Source organism: Psammomys obesus, unplaced genomic scaffold (assembly GCF_907164565.1).
Source record: "Psammomys obesus unplaced genomic scaffold, mPsaObe1.curated_primary_1811, whole genome shotgun sequence".
NCBI classification, from domain to species: domain Eukaryota; kingdom Metazoa; phylum Chordata; class Mammalia; order Rodentia; family Muridae; genus Psammomys; species Psammomys obesus.
Genome location: NW_026592890.1, coordinates 29,975,779 through 29,982,701, shown reverse-complemented (window position 1 = coordinate 29,982,701; position 6,923 = coordinate 29,975,779). Strand labels below are relative to the sequence as shown.

At 43.0% G+C, this 6,923-nt stretch overlaps 1 pseudogene; it reads right to left on the bottom strand.

Annotated features, from left to right (window-relative positions):
• Positions 1–4,267: 4,267 nt before the first annotated feature.
• Positions 4,268–5,272, bottom strand: LOC129683401 (glyceraldehyde-3-phosphate dehydrogenase-like; annotated as a pseudogene).
• Positions 5,273–6,923: the final 1,651 nt, after the last annotated feature.

Sequence of the window (6,923 nt, the reverse complement as noted above, 5' to 3'; positions counted from 1 at the left end):
CTAGGAAGTCTTTAATTTCTTTCTTTATTTCTTCCTTGACCCAGCTGTCATTGAGTAGTAAGTTGTTCAGTTTCCATGTGCGTGTCGGCTTTTTGTTGTTTCTGTTGTTGTTGATGTCCAGCTTTAGTCCATGGTGGTCAGATAGTATACAAGGGATTATTTCAATCCTTTTGTATCTGTTGAGGCTTGCTTTGTGACCAACTATATGGTGTATTTTGGAGAAGGTTCCATGTGGTGCTGAAAAGAAGGTGTACTCTTTTGAGTTTGGGTGAAAAGATCTGTAGACATCTATTAGGTCCATTTGATTTAGGGATTCTGTGAATGCTTTTATTTCCCTATTTGGTGTCTGTCTGGTTGATCTGTCCCTTGATGAGAGTGGGGTCTTGAAGTCTCCCACTATTAAGGTATTAGGATCAATGTATGATTTAAGCTTTAATATTGTTTCATTTACGAATGTAGGTGCTCTTGTATTTGGGGCATAGATATTCAAAATTGTGATGTCCTCTTGGTGGATTTTTCCTTTGATGAGAATATAGTGGCCCTCCTTATCTTTTTTGATTAACTTCGGATGAAAGTCTATTTTATTAGATATTAGGATGGCTACTCCCGCTTGTTTTCTGGTACCATTTGCTTGAAAGACATTTTCCAGCCCTTTACTCTGAGGTAGTGTTTATCTTTGTTGCATAGGTGTGTTTCTTGGATGCAACAGAATGATGGATCCTGTTTCTGCAACCATTCTGTTAGCCTGTGTCTTTTTATTGGTGAGTTGAGTCCATTAATATTGATAGATAATATTGACCAATGCATGTTAGTTCCTTTTGTAATGGAGTCGATGATCTTACCTTGTTTCATTGCTTGTTTTCTTTTCATTTTTGTTGGGATATTATCTGTATGCCCTGTTTTCTTGGGTGAATTCGTTTTCGTTGGATTGGAGTTTTCCTTCTAGTATCTTCTGTAGGGTTGGTTTGCTGTATAGATATCGCGTAAATTTAGTTTTGTCATGGAATATTTTGTTTTCTCCATCTATGTTGATTGAAAGCTTTGCAGGGTATAGTAGTCTCGGTTGACATTTGTGATCTCTTAGAGTCTCCATGATGCTTGCCCAGGCCCTTCTGGCTTTCATAGTTTCTGATGAGAAGTCTGGTGTGATTCTGATAGGTCTACCTTCATATGTTACTTGGCCTTTTTTCCTTGCTGCTTTTAATATCTTTTCTTTGTTCTGTAGATTTAGTGTTTTGACTATGATGTGACGTGATGTGTTTCTTTTCTGGTCTAGTCTATTTGGTGTTCTGTAGGCCTCTTGTATATTTATGGACATCTCTTTCTTTAAGTTGGGAAAATTTTCTTCTATGATTTTTTTGAAAATATTTTCTGGACCTTGGAGCCTGGACTCTTCTTTTTCATCAATTCCTATTATTCTTAGATTTTGTCTTTTCATAGCATCCTTGATTTCTTGGATATTTTGTGATTGGAATTTTTCTGATTTTACTTTTTCTTTGAGAGAAGTATCAATTTCTGCAAGTGTGTCTTCAGCTCCAGAGATCCTCCTTCCATCTCTTGTATTCTGTTGGTGATGCTTACTTTTGTGGTTCCTGATCTTTTCTCCAAGTTCTCCAGCTCAAGAGTTTTCTCATTTTGTGTTTTCTTTATTGATTCTAATTCTGTTTTCATGCCTTGCACCATTTCTTTCATGTGTTTGAATTTGGATTCCTGTCTCTCTATGATGGACTCTATTTCTTTGTTCATTTCCTTTTTGTATGCCACTAATTTTTTCTCTACTTGTGCCTCTATTTGTTTGGCTATGTTTGCCTGTGTTTCTTTAAGGGTTTTGTCTATTTCTTCTTTCTTTACCTCCAATTGACTGGCCAACTCTTTGAAAGATTTGTTCATTTCCTCCTTATGAGCCTCAAATAATTGAGCAAGCATGGCTTTAAGGTCATTTTCCTGTGCTTCTGATGAATTGGAGTATCCATCGATTTTGGAGTTTGCTGGTGAAGTCATGATGTCCTGATTTATGTTGGAGGTGTTCTTTCGCCTACCCCTGGCCATTGGCTTATCTGAGACCTTCCCTGTTTGTTTTTGGATTCTGCCGATCAGACTGGTACTGTCTCTCTTTCGAGTCTGGAGAATTCTTCAGGAAGTTGAGAGAGGTCCCGTGTCCTTAGCGTATGCTGAGGACTAGCTGTACCTGTGGGAGGAAAGTACGCAGGCGCAAACAGAGGCAAATGCAAGAGTGCGTGCGTGCGTGTGTATGTGTGTGTGTGTGTGTGTGTGTAAGTGGGTGTGGGCGTGTGTCTCGAGGGACAGCGTGATGGCTAATGTTGAACCCTTGAGTGTGTGGGAGGGGCTCTGCAATGTATATGTCGCAGGCGCTAGTGATGATCGCAGCGCAATTTCTGGCATTAACTGCCTTAACTCCTCAATTAGACCCACAGAGCAGGAACTTCAATGTTCCAAGTGCCCCTCTGTTTCCCAAAGTGGGTATATGGGTGGGAGGGGGTTCGATGCCTGGCTTCTGTTTTAGAAGGACCCAGGATCAGGGGAGCTGCAGATTCTCAAGGGTTCACTCACTTACAGGCAGGACACTTGGCAGAGATCGGCGTATCTGGGCTCTCTGCTCTCTGGTTTGGCCCTGCTTCTTTGATGTGCTCCGCCAGTTCCGTGCTGCTGTCACTGCCAGGTTATGAGGTCTTGCTGCAGCTGGAGATTTCAGGGTGGTCACGTCAGTAGGAATCGGGGTAACCAGCCTTTCTGTTCTCTGGTTTGGCCCTGGTTATTCTTAAACTGGAGGGCTGATGTGCCCCGCCAGCTCAGTGCTGCTCCGCCGCCAGGTTAGAAAGTCCCGCTGTAACTGGAGACTGGGTTGCTAGTCCAGATGCTTTCTGGGAAGTCCTGGGGTCTCTTTACTGTGCTCTCCAAGCTTCGGAGGCCCAGCGCCTGGTGTGTCTAGCTTGTATGGCGTTTCTGTCTGGTTTTGGTGAGTATATAGCGTATTCTCTGTCACTGTGGGATTGGGCGGGCCGTACTGTCAGTGATGGCGCTCCTGTGGAGCTAGTATGGCGTCTAGCAGACTCGGGCCCTGGGAGGATGGTGCAGCCGCCGTGCGTGAATCTGGGGCTCTGAGACACAGTACTGCTGGCCTTTGCCGATAAAGGGCTTGGGGCTCCGCCTCAGTGGCTGCAGGCCCCAGGCAGTTAGATCTGCGCTGAGAAAGGTGAGTCAGCTGTGCCGAGGAGGAGGGAGGTCTCCTGCGATGTTCCCTGTTGTTTAGAAAGTCTCTCCGTTGTTTCCCTGGCTTCAGAAGTTCTTCCACTCATCAACTCAGAACTTTATCTCTTCCACAGCTCGGAAACTGTGTGTGCTAGTCGCCATCTTGGCTCCGCCCCCCTGCCTACTGACAAAATTCTTTATGGAAGAAAAAGATCACTTCATAACCATAAGTTACATATTCTCTAAAAACAATTGCCACAGAAACATATTCTTCAAAAACAGATTCAAATCATTACACAAAAGGAAATTACAACAGGTTTGTTGGTTATATATTTTTCTTTTGAAACTCACCCCTAACAAAACATTTGCCATCTGTCTTTCTCTCCAAAAGTTCTTCATAACTCCAAAGCAATAATTCTTTTGTCATTGATTAACAAAGTTTAAGCAAGCTGAGACTATAATAGCAAGTTTTTCTCTATGCTTAACTGATGACAATTTGTATTTACTAAGAAACAGATCATCTGTTTTACATGTTATTTTTGAAGTCCTGTTCAGCTAAACTGGCTAATCATCTAATTTCTATTCTTACATTCATAGTAAAATTATCTACTCTTTGTTCATAACCCTGCCTTTTCATGGTGCACACTGAAACCTGTGACCACATCCCTAGATCACAAGATTCAGGAACTCAGGCCTAACCTAGAGTGAAATGCTTTCTTTGATCATTAACTTATCCCAAGCCCATTTTTCTCTTCCTAGTACAATTACATGATTGTAATGCATGAAAGCTCACTGTATTCTGTTTCTAATGCATGCAGCCCTCACTATTGTACAAGAGGGGGCACATTCTACTCTTTCTTTTTGGGGGGATGCAGTGAGTTTTATTGGAGGTATTCAGGAAAGTAGGGCTGGCTGGGCTCCTTCCACTATTCTGGGGGCCTGGAATAGAAGCTGTGAGGGAGATGCTCAGCATCAGGGGCTGAGTTGGGACAGGTATTCCTTAGCAACTGAGGGCCTCTCTCTTGTGTCCTTGCTGGGGTGGGTGGTCCAGGGCTTCTTACTCCTTGGAGGTCATGTAGGCCATGAGGTCCACCACCCTCTTGCTGTAGCCATATTCATTTTCATTCCAGTAAATGAGCTTTACCAAGTTGTCACTGAGGACAACGCCAGACCCAGCATCGAAGGTGGAAGGGTGGGAGTCACTGTTGACATTACAGGAGACAATCTGGTTCTCAGTGAAGCCCAGGATGCCCTTTAGTGTGCCCTCGGATACCTCCTTCACCACCTTCTTGATGTTATCACACTTGGCAGGTTTCTCCGGTTGGCATGTCAGATCCATGACAGACACACTGGGGGTAAGAACATGGAAGGCTATGCCAAAGTATTTCCCCTTTAGCTCTTGGATAATCTTGCCCACAGCCTTGGCAGCACCAGTGGATGTAGGGATGGTATTCTGGGCAGCTGCACATCCATCACACCACAGCTTTCCAGAGGGGCGATCCACAGTCTTCTGGGTAGCAGTGATGCTATGGATGGTTGTCATGAGTACTTCCATGATGCCAAAGTTGTTATGGATGACCTTGGCCAGGGGGCGCTAAGCAGTTGGTGGTGCCGGAAGCATTGCTGACAATCTTGAGTGAGTTGTCTTATTCCCCATGCTTCACACCCATCACAAACATGGAGTTATTGGCAGAAGGGGCAGAGATGATAACCTTTTTGGTCTCACCCTTCAAGTGGGCCCTGGCCTTCTCCATGGTGGTGACACTAGTAGACTCCACAGCACACTCGGCACCAGCATCACTCCATTTGATGTAGGTGGGATCTCGCTCCTGGAAGATGGTGATGGGCTTGCAGTTGATGACAAGCATCTGGTTCTCAGCTTTACTGTGTCATTGAACTTGCCATGGGTAGATTCATACTGGAACATGTAGACCATGTAGTTGAGATTGATGAAGAAGTCATTGATGGCAACAATCTCCACTTTGCCAGAGTTACAGGCAACCCTGGTAACTAGGTGTCCAATATGACCAAATCTGTTCACTCCAACATTTACCATCATGTTTAAGGGGAATGATGGCACTGCAGGAAGAGAAACAGCTGTCTCTGGAACAGGGAGGAGCAGAGAGCCACATTCTACTCTTTATTTTTTCACCTCTGCTGAGCGGGGGCGGGGGGGGAGATTGAGTGTGGCAACCTTACCAGGCCACAGAGGAAGACAATGCAGACAGTCCTGACGATACCTGATAAGCTAGCATCAGATGGAAGGGGAGGAGGACCTCCCCTATCACATTCTATTCTTAATTCTAACTTTATTATAACTTTTTGACAAAACAACTTAAACCATCTCCTTAAACTTTCTATCAACTACTCCCACTTCCTAAAACTATTTAAATTAAGTCAAGAATTTTGTAAAATCCTTAATTCATCTAAACAATATTATTTTATGAAAGTTCATCTTTATATTGAACTGCAGGAAAATTACCAGATAGAGTAAGCTGTCTCCCAAGAGGCAGTCACAACAGACTATAGGCAGTAAGGGCCTCCCCATGCCCAATCACACATTGATAGATATGTAAGAATATAGCAATGACAAATATGAGAAGGCATAGCAGCAGCAAGAAGCAATCCAGAGACGAAGTCCCCGAGGCTGTGCCTCTCTGAGGTACATTTATCATGGCTGTACTGTCCCCAGAAATCTTGCTTGCCCTCTGTAGTCCCTCCTGCATGGCGTCTGCCTACTTGGTATATGAACTGTTTTTTAATATAGTCCCAACTGACTCATGAATGCCGAAGTTGTGAACAATAGGTTTGAAGTGAAAATGAAATGGAAAACCTATAACAGCTTTCGTAATTCTTATATATCACCTGACGCTTCTGAAGGGACCTTTATATGTAAGAATACATGTAACTCTCACAGTAAATCATTGAGATTAAAATGCATTTCAGCTTTCCTGAAATTTATCAGAGATCAGCAGATTATGTAGCCTAAAGTACTGAGAAAATCTTTCTCTTAAACTTTCTCTAGTTCTTAGTGAAGACCACTCCTTTATTACCTGTCTTATTCCATTTAAGTCTGCCCATCTATCTACAAAGCCATTTAGCTTTCCAAGAATCTCTCCAGCTATTTTTTTCTGTAGATATTTGTGATTTAGCAGGAAATCTATTATGTACTACAAGTACTGACATAAACAAGACTCAACCTTGTCCTCAAAGGGTCTAGACTCTAGAGTGTGGGAAGAAATTATAAGGGTATATAAACCAAATTACCTATGTGTTAGTGGCGGAGGGTTTATGGAAATAATGGAGTTTGTTTCTTGTCATTTATTCTTCTTGTTGCCCCACCACATGAAGATGCTGAAACTTTTCCTACCACATCATTGATATTTCTTAGGTGTCTGTGAGGCTCCCTTCATCAAAGAGATCTAGGAAATGTGTATAACTTGGAAACTGTTCTCCAAAGTGTGGTATGGATGAGAATTTTGTTGCTGTGTGTCCATAAGCAACTTACTGTTGACTGATTTTGCTGGCTGACATGGCACAATCACAGCTTCTTAGGAGAGGTGATATGCAGACACTATCTAAATGCCTAATACACATTCTGCAGATTCCATGTCAGCTGTCACATTGCTCCCTACTGCTAGAAGCAGCCAGTGTTCACTGGGCAGAGAACTCTGAGTCTGCCCATGCTGCACTGCTTTCTGTAATTTCTCTTC